Raw genomic sequence first — 19,498 nt, forward strand, 5'->3', positions numbered from 1 at the left:
GCAAGGCTTAGGGCACAGGGGAGGGTACGGAAACGTGGGAGGGTCGGGCTACGTGCTGACGCACGGGTCAGTGCCAGCGTACGGGACAGGAGTCGGCAACAGCGTAGGATAAAGTGTAGGGCTGGTGGTGGATTTGCGTTCCGGGCTAGGGTTAGGGTTAGGGAACGGCAAGGCTTAGGGCACAGGTGAGGGTACGGAAACGTGGGAGGGTCAGGCTACGTGCTGACGCATGGGTCAGTGCCTGTGTACGGGTCAGGAGTAGGGTACGGCGTAAGGTAAGGTGTAGGGCTGGTGGTGGGTTTCTATTCCGGGCTAGGGCTAGGGTTAGGGAACGGCAAGGCTTAGGGCACAGATGAGGGTACGGAAACGTGGGAGGGTCGGGCTACATGCTGACGCACGGGTCAGTTCCAGCGTACGGGCCAGGAGTAGGCAACGGCGTAGGGTAAGGTGTAGGGCTGGTGGTGGGTTTCCGTTCCGGGCTAGGGTTAGGGTTAGGGAACGGCAAGGCTTAGGGCACAGGTGAGGGTACGGAAACGTGGGAGGGTCAGGCTACATGCTGACGCACGGGTCAGTGCCAGCGTACGGGCCAGGAGTAGGCAACGGCGTAAGGTAAGGTGTAGGGCTGGTGGTTGGTTTCCGTTCCAGGCTAGGGTTAGGGTTAGGGAACGGCAAGGCTTAGGGCACAGGGGAGGGTAAGGAAACGTGGGAGGGTCGGGCTACGTGCTGACGCACGGGTCAGTGCCAGCGTACGGGACAGGAGTCGGCAACGGCGTAGGACAAAGTGTAGGGCTGGTGGTGGATTTGCGTTCGGGGCTAGGGTTAGGGTTAGGGAACGGCAAGGCTTAGGGCACCCGTGAGGGTACGGTAACGTGGGAGGGTCAGGCTATGTGCTGACGCATTGGTCATTGCCAGCGTACGGGTCAGGAGTAGGGTACGGCGAAAGGTAAGGTGTAGGGCTGGTGGTGGGTTTCTATTCCGGGCTAGGGTTAGGGTTAGGGAACGGCAAGTCTTAGGGCATAGGTGAGGGTACGGAAACGTGGGAGGGTCAGGCTACGTGCTGACACACGGTTCAGTGCCAGCGTACGGGCCAGGAATAGGGTACGGCGTAAGGTAAGGTGTAGGGCTGGTGGTGGGTTTCTATTCCGGGCTAGGGTTAGGGTTAGGGAACGGCAAACCTTAGGGCACAGGTGAGGGTACGGAAAGGTGGGAGGGTCAGGCTACGTGCAGACGCACGGGTCAGAGCCAGCGTACGGGCCAGGAGTAGGGTACGGCGTAAGGTAAGGTGTAGGGCTTGTGGTTGATTTCCCTTCCAGGCTAGGGTTAGGGATAGGGAACGGCAAGACTTAGGGCACAGGTGAGGGGACGGAAACGTGGGAGGGTCGGGCTACGTGCTGACGCACGGGTCAGTGCCAGCGTACGGGCCAGGAGTAGGCAACGGCGTAGGATAAAGTGTAGGGCTGGTGGTGGATTTGCCTTCTGGGCTAGAGTTAGGGTTAGGGAACGGCAAGGCTTAGGGCACAGGTCAGGGTACGGAAACGCGGGAGGGTAAGGCTACGTGCTGACGCACGGATCAGTGCCAGAGTACGGGACAGGAGTCGGCAACGGCGTAGGATAAAGTGTAGGGCTGGTTGTGGATTTGCGTTCCGGGCTAGGGTTAGGGTTAGGAAACGGCAAGGCTTAGGGCACAGGTGAGGGTACGGAAACGTGGGAGGGTCAGGCTACGTGCTGACGCATTGGTCATTGCCAACGTACGGGTCAGGAGTACGGTATGGCGTAAGGTATGGTTTAGGGCTGGTGGTGGGTTTCTATTCCGGGCTAGGGTTAGGGTTAGGGAACGGCAAGTCTTAGGGCACAGGTGAGGGTACGGAAACGTGGGAGGGTCAGGCTACGTGCTGACGCACGGTTCAGTGCCAGCGTATGTGCCAGGAATAGGTTACGGCGTAGGGTAAGGTGTAGGGCTGGTGGTGGGTTTCCGTTCCAGGCTAGGGTTAGCGTTAGGGAACGGCAAGGCTTAGGGCACAGGTGAGGGTACGGAAACGTTGGACGGTCAGGCTATGTGCTGACGCACGGGTCAGTGCCAGCGTACGGGCCAGGAGTAGGGTACGGCGTAAGGTAAGGTGTAGGGCTAGTGGTGGGTTTCCGTTCCGTGCTAGGGTTAGGGTTAGGGAACGGCAAGGCTTAGGGCACAGGTGAGGGTACGGAAACGTGGGAGGGTCAGGCTACGTGCTGACGTATGGTTCAGTGCCAGCATACGGGTGAGGAGTAGGGTACGGCGTAAGGTATGGTGTAGGGCTGGTGGTGGGTTTCTATTCCGGGCTAGGGTTAGGGTTAGGGAACGGCAAGGCTTAGGGCACAGGTGAGGGTACGGTAACGTGGGAGGGTCGGGCTACGTGCTGACGCACGGGTCAGTGCCAGCGTATGGGCCAGGAGTAGGCAACGGCGTAGGATAAAGTGTAGGGCTGGTGTTGGATTTGCGGTCTGGGCTAATGTTAGGTTTAGGGAACGGCAAGGCTTAGGGCACAGGTGAGGGTACGGAAACGTGGGAGGTTCAGGCTACGTGCTGACGCACGGGTCAGTGCCAGCGTACGGGCCAGGAGTAGGCAAAGGCGTAGGATAAAGTGTAGGGCTGGTGGTGGATTTGCGTTCCGGGCTAGGGTTAGGGTTAGGGAACGGCAAGTCTTAGGGCACAGGTGAGGGTACGGAAACGTGGGAGGGTCAGGCTACCTGCTGATGCACGGGTCAGTGCCAGCGTACGGGCGAGGAGTAGGCAACGGCGTAAGGTAAAGTGTAGGGCTGGTGGTGCGTTTCCTTTCCAGGCTAGGGTTAGGGTTAGGGAAAGGCAAGGTTTAGGGCACAGGTGAGGGTACGGAAACGTGGTAGGGTCAGTCCACGTGCTGACACACGGTTCAGTGCCAGCGTGTGGGCCAGGAAAAGGGTACGGCGTAAGGTAAGGTGTACGGCTGGTGGTGGGTTTCCGTTCCGGGCTGGGGTTAGGGTTAGGGAACAGCAAGGCGTAGGGCACAGGTGAAGGTACGGAAACGTGGGAGGGTCAGGCTACGTGCAGACGCACGGGTCAGTGCCACCGTACGGGCCAGGAGTAGGGTACGGCGTAAGGTAAGGTGTAGGGCTTGTGGTTGATTTCCCTTCCAGGCTAGGGTTAGGGATAGGGAACGGCAAGGCTTAGGGCACAGGTGAGGGTACGGAAACGTGGGAGGTTCGGGCTACGTGCTGACGCACGGCTCAATGCCAGCGTACGGGACAGGAGTCGGCAACGGTGTAGGATAAAGTGTAGGGCTGGTTGTGGATTTGCGTTCCGGGCTAGGGTTAGGGTTAGGGAACGGCAAGGCTTAGGGCACAGGTGATGGTACGGAAACGTGGGAGGGTCAGGCTACGTGCTGACGCATTGGTCATTGCCAGCGTACGGGTCAGGAGTAGGGTACGGCGTAAGGTAAGGTGTAGGGCTGGTGGTGGGTTTCCGTTCCGAGCTAGGGTTAGGGTTAGGGAACGGCAAGGCTTAGGGCACAGGTGAGGGTACGGAAACGTGGGAAGGTCAGGCTATGTGCTGACGCACGGGTCAGTGCCAGCGTACGGGCCAGGAGTAGGTAACGGCGTAAGGTAAGTTGTAGGGCTGGTGGTTGGTTTCCGTTCCAGGCTAGGGTTAGGGTTAGGGAACGGCAAGGCTTAGGGCACAGGTGAGGGTACGGAAACGTGGGAGGGTCGGGCTACATGTTGACGCATGGGTCAGTGCCAACGTACGGGCCAGGAGTAGGCAACGGCGTAGGATAAAGTGTAGGGCTGGTGGTGGATTTGCGTTAGGGGCTAGGGTTAGGGTTAGTGAACGGCAAGGCTTAGGGCACACGTGAGGGTACGGAAACGTGGGAGGGTCAGGCTACGTGCTGACGCACGGGTCAGTGCCAGCGTACGGGTCAGGTGTAGGGTACGGCGTAAGGTAAGGTGTAGGGCTGGTGGTGGGTTTCTATTCCGGGCTAGGGTTAGGGTTAGTGAACGGCAAGGCTAAGGGCACAGGTGAGGGTACGGAAACGTGGGAGGGTCAGGCTACATGCTGACGCACGGGTCAGTGCCAGCGTACGGGCCAGGAGTAGGCAACGAAGTAAGGTAAGGTGTAGGGCTGGTGGTTGGTTTCCGTTCCAGCCTAGGGTTAGGGTTAGGGAACGGCAAGGCTTAGGGCACAGGGGAGGGTACGGAAACGTGGGAGGGTCAGGCTACCTGCTGACGCACGTGTCAGTGCCAGCGTACGGGACAGGAGTCGGCAACGGCGTAGGAAAAAGTGTAGGGCTGGTGGTGGATTTGCGTTTCGGGCTAGGGTTAGGGTTAGGGAACGGCAAGGCTTAGGGCACAGGTGAGGGTACGGAAACGTGGGAGGGTCAGGCTATGTGCTGACGCACGGGTCAGTGCCAGCGTACGGGCCAGGAGTAGGTAACGGCGTAGGATAAAGTGTAGGGCTGGTGGTGGATTTCTGTTCCAGGCTAGGGTTAGGGTTAGGGAACGGCAAGGCTTAGGGCACAGGTGAGTGTACGGAAACGTGGGAGGGTCGGGCTACGTGCTGATGCACGGGTCAGTGCCAGCGTACGGGCCAGGAGTAGGCAACGGCGTAGGGTAAGGTGTAGGGCTGGTGGTGGGTTTCCGTTCCGGGCTAGGGTTAGGGTTAGGGAACGGCAAGGCTTAGGGCACAGGTGAGGGTACGGAAACGTGGGAGGGTCAGGCTACATGCTGACGCACGGGTCAGTGCCAGCGTACCGGCCAGGAGTAGGCAACGGCGTAAGGTAAGGTGTAGGGCTGGTGGTTGGTTTCCATTCCAGGCTAGGGTTAGGGTTAGGGAACGGCAAGTCTTAGGGCACAGGGGAGGGTAAGGAAACGTGGTTGGGTCGGGCTACGTGCTGACGCACGGGTCAGTGCCAGCGTACGGGACAGGAGTCGGCAACGGCGTAGGATAAAGTGTAGGGCTGGTGGTGGATTTGCGTTCGGGGCTAGGGTTAGGGTTAGGGAACGGCAAGGCTTAGGGCACCCGTGAGGGTACGGTAACGTGGGAGGGTCAGGCTATGTGCTGACGCATTGGTCATTGCCAGCGTACGGGTCAGGAGTAGGGTACGGCGAAAGGTAAGGTGTAGGGCTGGTGGTGGGTTTCTATTCCGGGCTAGGGTTAGGGATAGGGAACGGCAAGGCTTAGGGCACAGGTGAGGGGACGGAAACGTGGGAGGGTCGGGCTACGTGCTGACGCACGGGTCAGTGCCAGCGTACGGGCCAGGAGTAGGCAACAGCGTAGGATAAAGTGTAGGGCTGGTGGTGGATTTGCGTTCTGGGCTAGAGTTAGGGTTAGGGAACGGCAAGGCTTAGGGCACAGGTGAGGGTACGGAAACGCGGGATTGTCAGGCTACGTGCTGAAGCACGGTTCAGTGCCAGGGTACGGGCCAGGAGTAGGCAACGGCGTAGGATAAAGTATAGGGCTGGTGGTGGATTTCTGTTCCAGGCTAGGGTTAGGGTTAGGGAACGGCAAGGCTTAGGGCACAGGTGAGTGTACGGAAACGTTGGAGGGTCGGGCTACGTGCTGACGCATGGGTCAGTGCCAGCGTACGGGCCAGGAGTAGGCAACGGCGTAGGGTAAGGTGTAGGGCTGGTGGTGGGTTTCCGTTCCATGCTAGGGTTAGGGTTAGGGAACGGCAAGGCTTAGGGCACAGGTGAGGGTACGGAAACGTGGGAAGGTCAGGCTATGTGCTGACGCACGGGTCAGTGCCAGCGTACGGGCCAGGAGTAGGTAACGGCGAAAGGTAAGGTGTAGGGCTGGTGGTTGGTTTCCGTTCCAGGGTAGGGTTAGGGTTAGGGAACGGCAAGGCTTAGGGCACAGGTGAGGGTACGGAAACGTGGGAGGATCGGGCTACGTGCTGACGCATGGGTCAGTGCCAACGTACGGGCCAGGAGTAGGCAACCGCGTAGGATAAAGTGTAGGGCTGGTGGTGGATTTGCGTTCCGGGCTAGGGTTAGGGTTAGTGAACGACAAGGCTTAGGGCACAGGTGAGGGTACGGAAACGTGGGAGGGTCAGGCTACGTGCTGACGCACGTGTCAGTGCCAGCGTACGGGTCAGGTGTAGGGTACGGCGTAAGGTAAGGTGTAGGGCTGGTGGTGGGTTTCTATTCCGGGCTAGGGTTAGGGTTAGGGAACGGAAAGGCTTAGGGCACAGGTGAGGGTACGGAAACGTGGGAGGGTCAGGCTACGTGCTGAAGCACGGTTCAGTGCCAGCGTACGGGCCAGGAGTAGGCAACAGCGTAGGATAAAGTGTAGGGCTGGTGGTGGATTTCTGTTCCAGGCTAGCGTTAGGGTTAGGGATCGGCAAGGCTTAGGGCACAGGTGAGTGTACGGAAACGTGGGAGGGTCGGGCTACGTGCTGACGCACGCGTCAGTGCCAGCGTACGGGCCAGGAGTAGGCAACGGCGTAGGGTAAGGTGTAGGGCTGGTGGTGGGTTTCCGTTCCGGGCTAGGGTTAGGGTTAGGGAACGGCAAGGCTTAGGGCACAGGTGAGGGTACGGAAACGTGGGAGGGTCAGGCTACATGCTGACGCACGGGTCAGTGCCAGCGTACGGGCCAGGAGTAGGCAACGGCGTAAGGTAAGGTGTAGGGCTGGTGGTTGGTTTCCGTTCCAGGCTAGGGTTAGGGTTAGGGAACGGCAAGTCTTAGGGCACAGGGGAGGGTAAGGAAACGTGGGAGGGTCGGGCTACGTGCTGACGCACGGGTCAGTGCCAGCATACGGGACAGGAGTCGGCAACGGCGTAGGATAAAGTGTAGGGCTGGTGGTGGATTTGCGTTCGGGGCTAGGGTTAGGGTTAGGGAACGGCAAGGCTTAGGGCACCCGTGAGGGTACGGTAACGTGGGAGTGTCAGGCTATGTGCTGACGCATTGGTCATTGCCAGCGTACGGGTCAGGAGTAGGGTATGGCGAAAGGTAAGGTGTAGGGCTGGTGGTGGGTTTCTATTCCTGGCTAGGGTTAGGGATAGGGAATGGCAAGGCTTAGGGCACAGGTGAGGGGACGGAAACGTGGGAGGGTCGGGCTACGTGCTGACGCACGGGTCAGTGCCAGCGTACGGGCCAGGAGTAGGCAACGGCGTAGGATAAAGTGTAGGGCTGGTGGTGGATTTGCGTTCTGGGCTAGAGTTAGGGTTAGGGAACGGCAAGGCTTAGGGCACAGGTGAGGGTACGGAAACGCGGGAGGGTCAGGCTACGTGCTGAAGCATGGTTCAGTGCCAGGGTACGGGCCAGGAGTAGGCAACGGCGTAGGAGAAAGTATAGTGCTGGTGGTGGATTTCTGTTCCAGGCTAGGGTTAGGGTTAGGGAACGGCAAGGCTTAGGGCACAGGTGAGTGTACGGAAACATTGGAGGCTCGGGCTACGTGCTGACGCATGGGTCAGTGCCAGCGTACGGGCCAGGAGTAGGCAACGGCGTAGGGTAAGGTGTAGGGCTGGTGGTGGGTTTCCGTTCCGTGCTAGGGTTAGGGTTAGGGAACGGCAAGGCATAGGGCACAGGTGAGGGTACGGAAACGTGGGAGGGTCAGGCTACATGCTGACGCACGGGTCAGTGCCAGCGTACGGGCCAGGAGTAGGCAACGGCGTAAGGTAAGGTGTAGGGCTGGTGGTTGGTTTCCGTTCCAGGCTAGGGTTAGGGTTAGGGAACGGCAAGGCTTAGGGCACAGGGGAGGGTAAGGAAACGTGGGAGGGTCGGGCTACGTGCTGACGCACGGGTCAGTGCCAGCGTACGGGACAGGAGTCGGCAACGGCGTAGGATAATGTGTAGGGCTGGTGGTGGATTTGCGTTCGGGGCTAGGGTTAGGGTTAGGGAACGGCAAGGCTTAGGGCACCCGTGAGGGTATGGAAACGTGGGAGGGTCAGGCTATGTACTGACGCATTGGTCATTGCCAGCGTACGGGTCAGGAATAGGGTACGGCGAAAGGTAAGGTGTAGGGCTGGTGGTGGGTTTCTATTCCGGGCTAGGGTTAGGGTTAGGGAACGGCAAGTCTTAGGGCACAGGTGAGGGTACGGAAACGTGGGAGGGTCAGGCTACGTGCTGACACACGGTTCAGTGCCAGTGTACGGGCCAGGAATAGGGTACGGCGTAAGGTAAGGTGTAGGGCTGGTGGTGGGTTTCCGTTCCAGGCTAGGGTTACGGTTAGGGAACGGCAAGGCTTAGGGCACAGGTGAGGGTACGGAAACGTGGGAGGGTCAGGCTATGTGCAGACGCACGGGTCAGTGCCAGCGTACGGGCCAGGAGTAGGCTACGGCGTAAGGTAAGTTGTAGGGCTTGTGGTTGATTTCCCTTCCAGGCTAGGGTTAGGGATAGGGAACGGCAAGGCTTAGGGCACAGGTGAGGGTACGGAAACGTGGGAGGTTCGGGCTACGTGCTGACGCATTGGTCATTGCCAGCGTACGGGTCAGGAGTAGGGTACGGCGTAAGGTAAGGTGTAGGGCTGGTGGTGGGTTTCCGTTCCGGGCTAGGGTTAGGGTTAGGGAACGGCAAGGCTTAGGGCACAGGTGAGGGTACGGAAACGTGGGAAGGTCAGGCTATGTGCTGACGCATTGGTCATTGCCAGCGTACGGGTCAGGAGTAGGGTATGGCGAAAGGTAAGGTGTAGGGCTGGTGGTGGGTTTCTATTCCTGGCTAGGGTTAGGGATAGGGAATGGCAAGGCTTAGGGCACAGGTGAGGGGACGGAAACGTGGGAGGGTCGGGCTACGTGCTGACGCACGGGTCAGTGCCAGCGTACGGGCCAGGAGTAGGCAACGGCGTAGGATAAAGTGTAGGGCTGGTGGTGGATTTGCGTTCTGGGCTAGAGTTAGGGTTAGGGAACGGCAAGGCTTAGGGCACAGGTGAGGGTACGGAAACGCGGGAGGGTCAGGCTACGTGCTGAAGCATGGTTCAGTGCCAGGGTACGGGCCAGGAGTAGGCAACGGCGTAGGAGAAAGTATAGTGCTGGTGGTGGATTTCTGTTCCAGGCTAGGGTTAGGGTTAGGGAACGGCAAGGCTTAGGGCACAGGTGAGTGTACGGAAACATTGGAGGCTCGGGCTACGTGCTGACGCATGGGTCAGTGCCAGCGTACGGGCCAGGAGTAGGCAACGGCGTAGGGTAAGGTGTAGGGCTGGTGGTGGGTTTCCGTTCCGTGCTAGGGTTAGGGTTAGGGAACGGCAAGGCATAGGGCACAGGTGAGGGTACGGAAACGTGGGAGGGTCAGGCTACATGCTGACGCACGGGTCAGTGCCAGCGTACGGGCCAGGAGTAGGCAACGGCGTAAGGTAAGGTGTAGGGCTGGTGGTTGGTTTCCGTTCCAGGCTAGGGTTAGGGTTAGGGAACGGCAAGGCTTAGGGCACAGGGGAGGGTAAGGAAACGTGGGAGGGTCGGGCTACGTGCTGACGCACGGGTCAGTGCCAGCGTACGGGACAGGAGTCGGCAACGGCGTAGGATAATGTGTAGGGCTGGTGGTGGATTTGCGTTCGGGGCTAGGGTTAGGGTTAGGGAACGGCAAGGCTTAGGGCACCCGTGAGGGTATGGAAACGTGGGAGGGTCAGGCTATGTACTGACGCATTGGTCATTGCCAGCGTACGGGTCAGGAATAGGGTACGGCGAAAGGTAAGGTGTAGGGCTGGTGGTGGGTTTCTATTCCGGGCTAGGGTTAGGGTTAGGGAACGGCAAGTCTTAGGGCACAGGTGAGGGTACGGAAACGTGGGAGGGTCAGGCTACGTGCTGACACACGGTTCAGTGCCAGTGTACGGGCCAGGAATAGGGTACGGCGTAAGGTAAGGTGTAGGGCTGGTGGTGGGTTTCCGTTCCAGGCTAGGGTTACGGTTAGGGAACGGCAAGGCTTAGGGCACAGGTGAGGGTACGGAAACGTGGGAGGGTCAGGCTACGTGCAGACGCACGGGTCAGTGCCAGCGTACGGGCCAGGAGTAGGCTACGGCGTAAGGTAAGGTGTAGGGCTTGTGGTTGATTTCCCTTCCAGGCTAGGGTTAGGGATAGGGAACGGCAAGGCTTAGGGCACAGGTGAGGGTACGGAAACGTGGGAAGGTCAGGCTATGTGCTGACGCACGGGTCAGTGCCAGCGTACGGGCCAGGAGTAGGTAACGGCGTAAGGTAAGGTGTAGGGCTGGTGGTTGGTTTCCGTTCCAGGCTAGGGTTAGGGTTAGGGAACGGCAAGGCTTAGGGCACAGGTGAGGGTACGGAAACGTGGGAGGATCGGGCTACGTGCTGACGCATGGGTCAGTGCCAACGTACGGGCCAGGAGTAGGCAACGGCGTAGGATAAAGTGTAGGGCTGGTGGTGCATTTGCGTTCCGGGCTAGGGTTAGGGTTAGTGAACGGCAAGGCTTAGGGCACAGGTGAGGGTACGGAAACGTGGGAGGGTCAGGCTACGTGCTGACGCACGGGTCAGTGCCAGCGTACGGGTCAGGTGTAGGGTACGGCGTAAGGTAAGGTGTAGGGCTGGTGGTGGGTTTCTATTCCGGGCTAGGGTTAGGGTTAGGGAACGTTAAGGCTTAGGGCACAGGTGAGGGTACGGAAACGTGGGAGGGTCAGGCTACATGCTGACGCACGGGTCAGTGCCAGCGTACGGGCCAGGAGTAGGCAACGAAGTAAGGTAAGGTGTAGGGCTGGTGGTTGGTTTCCTTTCCAGCCTAGGGTTAGGGTTAGGGAACGGCAAGGCTTAGGGCACAGGGGAGGGTACGGAAACGTGGGAGGGTCGGGCTACGTGCTGACGCACGTGTCAGTGCCAGCGTACGGGACAGGAGTCGGCAAAGGCGTAGGATAAAGTGTAGGGCTGGTGGTGGATTTGCGTTTCGGGCTAGGGTTAGGGTTAGGGAACGGCAAGGCTTAGTGCACAGGTGAGGGTACGGAAATGTGGGAGGGTCAGGCTATGTGCTGACGCATTGGTCGTTGCCAGCATACGGGTCAGGACTAGGGTACGGCGTAAGGTAAGGTGTAGGGCTGGTGGTGGGTTTCTATTCCGGGCTAGGGTTAGTGTTAGGGAACGGCAAGGCTTAGGGCACAGGTGAGGGTACGGAAACGTGGGAGGGTCAGGCTACATGCTGACGCACGGGTCAGTGCCAGCGTACGGGCCGGGAGTAGGCAACGGCATAGGATAAAGTGTAGGGCTGGTGGTGGATTTGCGTTCTGGGCTAGAGTTAGGGTTAGGGAACGGCAAGGCTTAGGGCACAGGTCAGGGTACGGAAACGCGGGAGGGTAAGGCTAAGTGCTGATGCACGTGTCAGTGCCAGAGTACAGGCCAGGAGTAGGCAACGGTGTAGGGTAACGTGTAGGGCTGGTGGTGGGTTTCCTTTCCGGGCTATGGTTAGGGTTAGGGAACGGCAAGGCTTAGGGCACAGGTGAGGGTACGGAAACGTGGGAGGGTCAGGCTACGTGCTGACACACGGTTCAGTGGCAGCGTACGGGCCAGGAGTAGGCAACGGCGTAAGGTAAGGTGTAGGGCTGGTGGTTGGTTTCCATTCCAGGCTAGGGTTAGGGTTAGGGAACGGCAAGGCTTAGGGCACAGGTGAGGGTACGGAAACGTGGGAGGGTCAGGCTACATGCTGACGCACGGGGCAGTGCTAGCGTACGGGCCAGGAGTAGGCAACGGCGTAAGGTAAGGTGTAGGGCTGGTGGTTGGTTTCCATTCCAGGCTAGGGTTAGGGTTAGGGAACGGCAAGGCTTAGGGCACAGGGGAGGGTACGGAAACGTGGGAGGTTCGGGCTACGTGCTGACGCACGGGTCAGTGCCAGCGTACGGGACAGGAGTCGGCAACAGCGTAGGATAAAGTGTAGGGCTGGTGGTGGATTTGCGTTCCGGGCTAGGGTTAGGGTTAGGGAACGGCAAGGCTTAGGGCACAGGTGAGGGTACGGAAACGTGGGAGGGTCAGGCTACGTGCTGACGCACGGGTCAGTGCCTGTGTACGGGCCAGGAGTAGGATACGGCGTAAGGTAAGGTGTAGGGCTGGTGGTGGGTTTCTATTCCGGGCTAGGGTTAGGGTTAGGGAACGGCAAGGCTTAGGGCACAGATGAGGGTACGGAAACGTGGGAGGGTCGGGCTACATGCTGACGCACGGGTCAGTGCCAGCGTACGGGCCAGGAGTAGGCAACGGCGTAGGGTAAGGTGTAGGGCTGGTGGTGGGTTTCCATTCCGGGCTAGGGTTAGGGTTAGGGAACGGCAAGGCTTAGGGCATAGGTGAGGGTACGGAAAAGAGGGAGGGTCAGGCTACATGCTGACGCACGGGTCAGTGCCAGCGTACGGGCCAGGAGTAGGCAACGGCGTAAGGTAAGGTATAGGGCTGGTGGTTGGTTTCCGTTCCAGGCTAGGGTTAGGGTTAGGGAACGGCAAGGCTTAGGGCACAGGGGAGGGTAAGGAAACGTGGGAGGGTCGGGCTACGTGCTGACGCACGGGTCAGTGCCAGCGTACGGGACAGGAGTCGGCAACGGCGTAGGATAAAGTGTAGGGCTGGTGGTGGATTTGCGTTCGGGGCTAGGGTTAGGGTTAGGGAACGGCAAGGCTTAGGGCACCCGTGAGGGTACGGTAACGTGGGAGGGTCAGGCTATGTGCTGAAGCATTGGTCATTGCCAGCGTACGGGTCAGGAGTAGGGTACGGCGAAAGGTAAGGTGTAGGGCTGGTGGTGGGTTTCTATTCCGGGCTAGGGTTAGGGTTAGGGAACGGCAAGTCTTAGGGCACAGGTGAGGGTACGGAAACGTGGGAGGGTCAGGCTACGTGCTGACACACGGTTCAGTGCCAGCGTACGGGCCAGGAATAGGGTACGGCGTAAGGTAAGGTGTAGGGCTTGTGGTGGGTTTCTATTCCGGGCTAGGGTTAGGGTTAGGGAACGGCAAACCTTAGGGCACAGGTGAGGGTACGGAAACGTGGGAGGGTCAGGCTACGTGCAGACGCACGGGTCAGTGCCAGCGTACGGGCCAGGAGTAGGGTACTGCGTAAGGTAAGGTGTAGGGCTTGTGGTTGATTTCCCTTCCAGTTTAGGGTTAGGGATAGGGAATGGCAAGGCTTAGGGCACAGGTGAGGGGACGGAAACGTGGGAGGGTCGGGCTACGTGCTGACGCACGGGTCAGTGCCAGCGTACGGGCCAGGAGTAGGCAACGGCGTAGGATAAAGTGTAGGGCTGGTGGTGGATTTGCCTTATGGGCTAGAGTTAGGGTTAGGGAACGGCAAGGCTTAGGGCACAGGTCAGGGTACGGAAACGCGGGAGGGTAAGGCTACGTGCTGACGCACGGATCAGTGCCAGAGTACGGGACAGGAGTCGGCAACGGCGTAGGATAAAGTGTAGGGCTGGTTGTGGATTTGCGTTCCGGGCTAGGGTTAGGGTTAGGAAACGGCAAGGCTTAGGGCACAGGTGAGGGTACGGAAACGTGGGAGGGTCAGGCTACGTGCTGACGCATTGGTCATTGCCAACGTACGGGTCAGGAGTACGGTACGGCGTAAGGTATGGTGTAGGGCTGGTGGTGGGTTTCTATTCCGGGCTAGGGTTAGGGTTAGGGAACGGCAAGTCTTAGGGCACAGGTGAGGGTACGGAAACGTGGGAGGGTCAGGCTACGTGCTGACGCACGGTTCAGTGCCAGCGTATGTGCCAGGAATAGGTTACGGCGTAGGGTAAGGTGTAGGGCTGGTGGTGGGTTTCCGTTCCAGGCTAGGGTTAGGGTTAGGGAACGGCAAGGCTTAGGGCACAGGTGAGGGTACGGAAACGTGGGACGGTCAGGCTATGTGCTGACGCACGGGTCAGTGCCAGCGTACGGGCCAGGAGTAGGGTACGGCGTAAGGTAAGGTGTAGGGCTAGTGGTGGGTTTCCGTTCCGTGCTAGGGTTAGGGTTAGGGAACGGCAAGGCTTAGGGCACAGGTGAGGGTACGGAAACGTGGGAGGGTCAGGCTACGTGCTGACGTATGGTTCAGTGCCAGCATACGGGTGAGGAGTAGGGTACGGTGTAAGGTATGGTGTAGGGCTGGTGGTGGGTTTCTATTCCGGGCTAGGGTTAGGGTTAGGGAACGGCAAGGCTTAGGGCACGGGTGAGGGTACGGTAACGTGGGAGGGTCGGGCTACGTGCTGACGCACGGGTCAGTGCCAGCGTATGGGCCAGGAGTAGGCAACGGCGTAGGATAAAGTGTAGGGCTGGTGTTGGATTTGCGGTCTGGGCTAATGTTAGGTTTAGGGAACGGCAAGGCTTAGGGCACAGGTGAGGGTACGGAAACGTGGGAGGTTCAGGCTACGTGCTGACGCACGGGTCAGTGCCAGCGTACGGGCCAGGAGTAGGCAAAGGCGTAGGATAAAGTGTAGGGCTGGTGGTGGATTTGCGTTCCGGGCTAGGGTTAGGGTTAGGGAACGGCAAGTCTTAGGGCACAGGTGAGGGTACGGAAACGTGGGAGGGTCAGGCTACCTGCTGACGCATGGGTCAGTGCCAGCGTACGGGCGAGGAGTAGGCAACGGCGTAAGGTAAAGTGTAGGGCTGGTGGTGCGTTTCCTTTCCAGGCTAGGGTTAGGGTTAGGGAAAGGCAAGGTTTAGGGCACAGGTGAGGGTACGGAAACGTGGTAGGGTCAGTCCACGTGCTGACACACGGTTCAGTGCCAGCGTGTGGGCCAGGAAAAGGGTACGGCGTAAGGTAAGGTGTACGGCTGGTGGTGGGTTTCCGTTCCGGGCTGGGGTTAGGGTTAGGGAACAGCAAGGCGTAGGGCACAGGTGAAGGTACGGAAACGTGGGAGGGTCAGGCTACGTGCAGACGCACGGGTCAGTGCCACCGTACGGGCCAGGAGTAGGGTACGGCGTAAGGTAAGGTGTAGGGCTTGTGGTTGATTTCCCTTCCAGGCTAGGGTTAGGGATAGGGAACGGCAAGGCTTAGGGCACAGGTGAGGGTACGGAAACGTGGGAGGTTCGGGCTACGTGCTGACGCACGGGTCAATGCCAGCGTACGGGACAGGAGTCGGCAACGGTGTAGGATAAAGTGTAGGGCTGGTTGTGGATTTGCGTTCCGGGCTAGAGTTAGGGTTAGGGAACGGCAAGGCTTAGGGCACAGGTGATGGTACGGAAACGTGGGAGGGTCAGGCTACGTGCTGACGCATTGGTCATTGCCAGCGTACGGGTCAGGAGTAGGGTACGGCGTAAGGTAAGGTGTAGGGCTGGTGGTGGGTTTCCGTTCCGAGCTAGGGTTAGGGTTAGGGAACGGCAAGGCTTAGGGCACAGGTGAGGGTACGGAAACGTGGGAAGGTCAGGCTATGTGCTGACGCACGGGTCAGTGCCAGCGTACGGGCCAGGAGTAGGTAACGGCGTAAGGTAAGTTTTAGGGCTGGTGGTTGGTTTCCGTTCCAGGCTAGGGTTAGGGTTAGGGAACGGCAAGGCTTAGGGCACAGGTGAGGGTACGGAAACGTGGGAGGGTCGGGCTACGTGTTGACGCATGGGTCAGTGCCAACGTACGGGCCAGGAGTAGGCAACGGCGTAGGATAAAGTGTAGGGCTGGTGGTGGATTTGCGTTCCGGGCTAGGGTTAGGGTTAGTGAACGGCAAGGCTTAGGGCACACGTGAGGGTACGGAAACGTGGGAGGGTCAGGCTACGTGCTGACGCACGGGTCAGTGCCAGCGTACGGGTCAGGTGTAGGGTACGGCGTACGGTAAGGTGTAGGGCTGGTGGTGGGTTTCTATTCCGGGCTAGGGTTAGGGTTAGTGAACGGCAAGGCTAAGGGCACAGGTGAGGGTACGGAAACGTGGGAGGGTCAGGCTACATGCTGACGCACGGGTCAGTGCCAGCGTACGGGCCAGGAGTAGGCAACGAAGTAAGGTAAGGTGTAGGGCTGGTGGTTGGTTTCCGTTCCAGGCTAGGGTTAGGGTTAGGGAACGGCAAGGCTTAGGGCACAGGGGAGGGTACGGAAACGTGGGAGGGTCGGGCTACCTGCTGACGCACGTGTCAGTGCCAGCGTACGGGACAGGAGTCGGCAACGGCGTAGGATAAAGTGAAGGGCTTGTGGTGGATTTGCGTTTCGGGCTAGGGTTAGGGTTAGGGAACGGCAAGGCTTAGGGCACAGGTGAGGGTACGGAAACGTGGGAGGGTCAGGCTACGTGCTGAAGCACGGTTCAGTGCCAGCGTACGGGCCAGGAGTAGGCAACGGCGTAGGATAAAGTGTAGGGCTGGTGGTGGATTTCTGTTCCAGGCTAGCGTTAGGGTTAGGGAACGGCAATGCTTAGGGCACAGGTGAGTGTACGGAAACGTGGGAGGGTCGGGCTACGTGCTGACGCACGGGTCAGTGCCAGCGTACGGGCCAGGAGTAGGCAACGGCGTAGGGTAAGGTGTAGGGCTGGTGGTGGGTTTCCGTTCCGGGCTAGGGTTAGGGTTAGGGAACGGCAAGGCTTAGGGCACAGGTGAGGGTACAGAAACGTGGGAGGGTCAGGCTACATGCTGACGCACGGGTCAGTGCCAGCGTACGGGCCACGAGTAGGCAAAGGCGTAAGGTAAGGTGTAGAGCTGGTGGTTGGTTTCCGTTCCAGGCTAGGGTTAGGGTTAGGGAACGGCAAGTCTTAGGGCACAGGGGAGGGTAAGGAAACGTGGGAGGGTCGGGCTACGTGCTGACGCACGGGTCAGTGCCAGCATACGGGACAGGAGTCGGCAACGGCGTAGGATAAAGTTTAGGGCTGGTGGTGGATTTGCGTTCGGGGCTAGGGTTAGGGTTAGGGAACGGCAAGGCTTAGGGCACCCGTGAGTGTACGGTAACGTGGGAGGGTCAGGCTATGTGCTGACGCATTGGTCATTGCCAGCGTACGGGTCAGGAGTAGGGTACGGCGAAAGGTAAGGTGTAGGGCTGGTGGTGGATTTCTATTCCGGGCTAGGGTTAGGGATAGGGAACGGCAAGGCTTAGGGCACAGGTGAGGGGACGGAAACGTGGGAGGGTCGGGCTACGTGCTGACGCACGGGTCAGTGCCAGCGTACGGGCCAGGAGTAGGCAACGGCGTAGGATAAAGTGTAGGGCTGGTGGTGGATTTGCGTTCTGGGCTAGAGTTAGGGTTAGGGAACGGCAAGGCTTAGGGCACAGGTGAGGGTACGGAAACGCGGGAGGGTCAGGCTACGTGCTGAAGCATGGTTCAGTGCCAGGGTATGGGCCAGGAGTAGGCAACGGCGTAGGATAAAGTATAGGGCTGGTGGTGGATTTCTGTTCCAGGCTAGGGTTAGGGTTAGGGAACGGCAAGGCTTAGGGCACAGGTGAGTGTACGGAAACGTTGGAGGCTCGGGCTACGTGCTGATGCACGGGTCAGTGCCAGCGTACGGGCCAGGAGTAGGCAACGGCGTAGGGTAAGGTGTAGGGCTGGTGGTGGGTTTCCGTTCCGTGCTAGGGTTAGGGTTAGGGAACGGCAAGGCATAGGGCACAGGTGAGGGTACGGAAACGTGGGAGGGTCAGGCTACATGCTGACGCACGGGTCAGTGCCAGCGTACGGGCCAGGAGTAGGCAACGGCGTAAGGTAAGGTGTAGGGCTGGTGGTTGGTTTCCGTTCCAGGCTAGGGTTAGGGTTAGGGAACGGCAAGGCTTAGGGCACAGGGGAGGGTAAGGAAACGTGGGAGGGTCGGGCTACGTGCTGACGCACGGGTCAGTGCCAGCGTACGGGACAGGAGTCGGCAACGGCGTAGGATAAAGTGTAGGGCTGGTGGTGGATTTGCGTTCGGGGCTAGGGTTAGGGTTAGGGAACGGCAAGGCTTAGGGCACCCGTGAGGGTATGGAAACGTGGGAGGGTCAGGCTATGTACTGACGCATTGGTCATTGCCAGCGTACGGGTCAGGAATAGGGTACGGCGAAAGGTAAGGTGTAGGGCTGGTGGTGGGATTCTATTCCGGGCTAGGGTTAGGGTTAGGGAACGGCAAGTCTTAGGGCACAGGTGAGGGTACGGAAACGTGGGAGGGTCAGGCTACGTGCTGACACACGGTTCAGTGCCAGTGTACGGGCCAGGAATAGGGTACGGCGTAAGGTAAGGTGTAGGGCTGGTGGTGGGTTTCCGTTCCAGGCTAGGGTTACGGTTAGGGAACGGCAAGGCTTAGGGCACAGGTGAGGGTACGGAAACGTGGGAGGGTCAGGCTACGTGCAGACGCACGGGTCAGTGCCAGCGTACGGGCCAGGAGTAGGCTACGGCGTAAGGTAAGGTGTAGGGCTTGTGGTTGATTTCCCTTCCAGGCTAGGGTTAGGGATAGGGAACGGCAAGGCTTAGGGCACAGGTGAGGGTACGGAAACGTGGGAGGTTCGGGCTACGTGCTGACGCATTGGTCATTGCCAGCGTACGGGTCAGGAGTAGGGTACGGCGTAAGGTAAGGTGTAGGGCTGGTGGTGGGTTTCCGTTCCGGGCTAGGGTTAGGGTTAGGGAACGGCAAGGCTTAGGGCACAGGTGAGGGTACGGAAACGTGGGAAGGTCAGGCTATGTGCTGACGCACGGGTCAGTGCCAGCGTACGGGCCAGGAGTAGGTAACGGCGTAAGGTAAGGTGTAGGGCTGGTGGTTGGTTTCCGTTCCAGGCTAGGGTTAGGGTTAGGGAACGGCAAGGCTTAGGGCAGAGGTGAGGGTACGGAAACGTGGGAGGATCGGGCTACGTGCTGACGCATGGGTCAGTGCCAACGTACGGGCCAGGAGTAGGCAACGGCGTAGGATAAAGTGTAGGGCTGGTGGTGGATTTGCGTTCCGGGCTAGGGTTAGGGTTAGTGAACGGCAAGGCTTAGGGCACAGGTGAGGGTACGGAAACGTGGGAGGGTCAGGCTACGTGCTGACGCACGGGTCAGTGCCAGCGTACGGGTCAGGTGTAGGGTACGGCGTAAGGTAAGGTGTAGGGCTGGTGGTGGGTTTCTATTCCGGGCTAGGGTTAGGGTTAGGGAACGTTAAGGCTTAGGGCACAGGTGAGGGTACGGAAACGTGGGAGGGTCAGGCTACATGCTGACGCACGGGTCAGTGCCAGCGTACGGGCCAGGAGTAGGCAACGAAGTAAGGTAAGGTGTAGGGCTGGTGGTTGGTTTCCTTTCCAGCCTAGGGTTAGGGTTAGGGAACGGCAAGGCTTAGGGCACAGGGGAGGGTACGGAAACGTGGGAGGGTCGGGCTACGTGCTGACGCACGTGTCAGTGCCAGCGTACGGGACAGGAGTCGGCAAAGGCGTAGGATAAAGTGTAGGGCTGGTGGTGGATTTGCGTTTCGGGCTAGGGTTAGGGTTAGGGAACGGCAAGGCTTAGTGCACAGGTGAGGGTACGGAAATGTGGGAGGGTCAGGCTATGTGCTGACGCATTGGTCGTTGCCAGCATACGGGTCAGGACTAGGGTACGGCGTAAGGTAAGGTGTAGGGCTGGTGGTGGGTTTCTATTCCGGGCTAGGGTTAGTGTTAGGGAACGGCAAGTCTTAGGGCACAGGTGAGGGTACGGAAACGTGGGAGGGTCAGGCTACATGCTGACGCACGGGTCAGTGCCAGCGTACGGGCCGGGAGTAGGCAACGGCATAGGATAAAGTGTAGGGCTGGT

The sequence above is a fragment of the Mesoplodon bidens genome (assembly GCF_964165515.1).
Source record: "Mesoplodon bidens genome assembly, chromosome: 15".
In the NCBI taxonomy this organism is placed as follows: Eukaryota; Metazoa; Chordata; class Mammalia; order Artiodactyla; family Ziphiidae; genus Mesoplodon; species Mesoplodon bidens.